The sequence below is a fragment of the Ailuropoda melanoleuca genome, chromosome 16 (assembly GCF_002007445.2).
Source record: "Ailuropoda melanoleuca isolate Jingjing chromosome 16, ASM200744v2, whole genome shotgun sequence".
NCBI classification, from domain to species: Eukaryota; Metazoa; Chordata; class Mammalia; order Carnivora; family Ursidae; genus Ailuropoda; species Ailuropoda melanoleuca.
In genome coordinates this window covers 18,348,451-18,351,748 of record NC_048233.1, presented here as the reverse complement: position 1 = coordinate 18,351,748, position 3,298 = coordinate 18,348,451, and the positions used below count along the sequence as shown (strand labels likewise).

Below are 3,298 nucleotides of genomic sequence, written 5' to 3'. Positions count from 1 at the left end.
TGCAGGGAGTAAAGTGAACAAAACAGACAAACTCTTGCTCTCAATGAATATCTTCATGTTGCTTTATATAAGAGTTCATTTCATGAAATAAGAAAAATTCCTTATGCATGACATTTTGCCTCTTTTGAAGAGGGTACTTTGAAAGCTTCAGAGATTAGTTTGAGATATATTTTTTTTCACTTCTTCCCAAATGCTTTTGAAATATTTATCACCTCTCTCTGACCAAAAAAGAAAAAAAAAAAGGATTAATGCTTCTTTTTTGAAAGCAAAGAAAAAGGGTCTGTAATACAATTTACTTTATTGCTCATGAGAAAGAATTCTAATAACAGCATAGGATGTTGTTTTAAAAACCATTTTAAAGAAATTATAATTTCAAATTTGGCATGCGTCAGCCAGACACTCGATTCACCAGTCACCTGCATATTTGAAGATTCATTAATCTGCAGATGTGTCTTAATTACACCAATAATGTAAGATGAAGTGCATGTCAAGTTATGTTTTGCAACTTTCAGAGCTCACTTCTAATGACTTTGCTCTGCTTACACAGTTTGAAGAATTTTTATCTTTCTGCATATTCATGAATGGTATCATATGAAGACATGATAGATTTGAGAGGTTTTCACAACTTTTTTCCTTATTCACAAAACATTATCACTTATAAATTCAAACAGGCATAATGATAAATGCACGAACTTATGTTTGCTTCTTCAAATTCCGCAGATACTTCATTAAGCTTCCCACAATTTTGATTTTGTTGCAGGTGAAGGCCAACTATTCTATTGTGACTTAACTGGAGAAAAGTGTTTCAAGCCCATATGTAAGTTGCTCCCCGTTACTTTTCCTACTTTGATAACATGTAGCCATTTCTTTTCATCTAGGATATATTTTGACATTTTCGGTATATTTTGACATTTTCACCTACTTTGAGGTTGTTCTTTCCCTGCGCAGTTTTCTCATGATGTGTTATTGAGTAAGCTGAGGAAAAACTGATCTCATCTACTGTGTTTGATGATATTCTTGTGTTGTTTTTTTCCATTTAATATTAAAGGTGTTCCCTTTTGTAGGAACCTCCTTAGAATCCATACGTTGGAATACATGCATGAAATTATACAGCAGGCTCACCTTCATTTTCTTTTCTTTGCTTCTGATTCATTTTTTTTTTACTATGTTATGTTAGTCACCATACAGTACATTTTTAGTTTTTGATGCAGTGTTCCATAATTCATTGCATACAACACCCAGTGCTCACCTTCATTTTCTTTTTTCTTTTTTTAAAGATTTTATTTATTTATTTGAGAGAAAGAGACAGCCAGCGAGAGAGGGAACACAAGCAGAGGGAGTGGGAGAGGAAGAAGCAGGCTCCCAGCGGAGGAGCCTGATGCAGGGCTCGATCCCAGGACTCTGGGATCACACCCTGAGCCAAAGGCAGATGCTTAACGACTGCACCACCCAGGCGCCCTTCACCTTCATTTTCTAACCAAGACCTTGTACATTAAAAATCAGATCCAGCATGTGTCAACTATCAGATGACACTGATTGTTTTTTCAAATTCCAATGATTTACAACTGCTGCTTTTTGCCTGAGAGCATTTTAACTCAGGGTAGTTAACGTTACTTGAATTGCTACATCATTTAATTGGTAACACTACAGGTTTCCAAGCAGAAGCAAGCCTTGCACTAGAGACATCAAGTCTACAAAACGATTAATAAAGAGACCCAAACCAGCAAGTTTTAAAAGTTGATATCACCCGTTTAGAGGCATCTTTGAAATCGCCAAGTAGACACCACGAGCAAAGCTCACTCTCCCCAGTTGAAAAACATTATGGACAATAACTTATCCTTGAAATTAAATGGTGGCAGACATGTCCAAGGAATATTGAGGAGGTTCGATCAGTTTATGAATCTTGTGATAGATGAATTGTGGAGATAGCAACTAGTGGGCAAAAACACAATACTGGAATGGTGGTAATATGAGGCAATAGCATCATCACATTAGAAGCCTTGGAATGAGTATAAACAATGGGTGTGTTCATGAGAAGAAATCAGCTGTTTCCACATGTCCCCTCTCCATTGTACCTGTTTTACTACAGTATAAAAATCAGGTCATGCGTTTTCATATTGAACTTTTTTGTTAAATAAACATTTATAATAGTCAAAAAAATAAAAATAGAAGTTGATAACAGAAATGTCTCACTTAGTTCAAATAAACTGCTATAAACTAATTCTTTAAAATATGCGAATAAGGAGTCAACCACCTAAAAGTGAAAATAACATCTAAATGAGAGGTAGTGTATATTCTGTTGGATGATGGATTAAATAATATGAAGACTGAAAATATAGCTATATATAAAAAGTTTGGTTCCCAAAATAATTATGAAATATTTACACCATCTCTAAGGGAATGGCTAGAATATAAACAAAGTACCCTATCAGAAAGAGCTTCAAAGAGCACTCTAATTGCTGCAATTTACTTTCTGAAACTCTGAGGAAATTACAAACCTATTGTAGAAGTCTATGGTCCTTCAAAAGTCAAGACCAGAAATTAATTACTTTTTGTAATTATCAACAGTAATAAACCACTCAAGACATTCAAATAGAAAGATATGCTATTAGTTCGGATGCAATGGAGCAGAAGTGCAACTCATAAGTTGTATTTTTTTTAAGCAAAAAACATGGAAGTGCAAGTTAAATATTAAATTTTCGTTTCTACTCGACATTTTAGGAGTTTTTAACAGACTGGCGACACTAGCATGGCAAGTATCATACCTTGATATCACATCCAATAACAATATGATCAGAAACTCATTTATTCTATAAATGCAAAATGTTAAAATTTTACTGACTTTATTTCAGGTTTTCATCATTTTTTTTCACAGCTGTGTGCACAAGGCAGCACAGAAAGGCAGTGTGGTATTATACTTAAGAGTGGTTAGTCAGCTGTCCTGAGTTCCAATCCAGGTTCCCCGTCGAATGAATAACCTTGAGCAAACTGGCTTATCTCCATTTGCCTCAATTTTTAAAATGAGAAGAACAATATTTACTTCATAAGATAAGTAGCTTGAAGGAGTAGCTCGCAAGGCTCAGAGTCTCAAATGAGAAGTGCGCACAAAAGCCCAATTCTGGTCTCATTGACTCTTATTTACTTACTCTTTTTTGTCTTGGAGCATCAGCCCAAGGAAGAAAAAATGAGAACACACATTTCTGGCTGAATTTCAGCTTCTTTCTTCTCTTCATCCACCAGTGTTCTTGATCCACTGAAAGGAAACTTAAGGAATTTGAAAAATCTTATTTTCCATGTC

At 34.9% G+C, this 3,298-nt stretch overlaps 1 pseudogene; it reads left to right on the top strand.

Moving 5' to 3' along the window:
- The first annotated feature begins 1,794 nt into the window (after positions 1-1,794).
- Positions 1,795-2,009, top strand: LOC109488383 (annotated as a pseudogene).
- Positions 2,010-3,298: the final 1,289 nt, after the last annotated feature.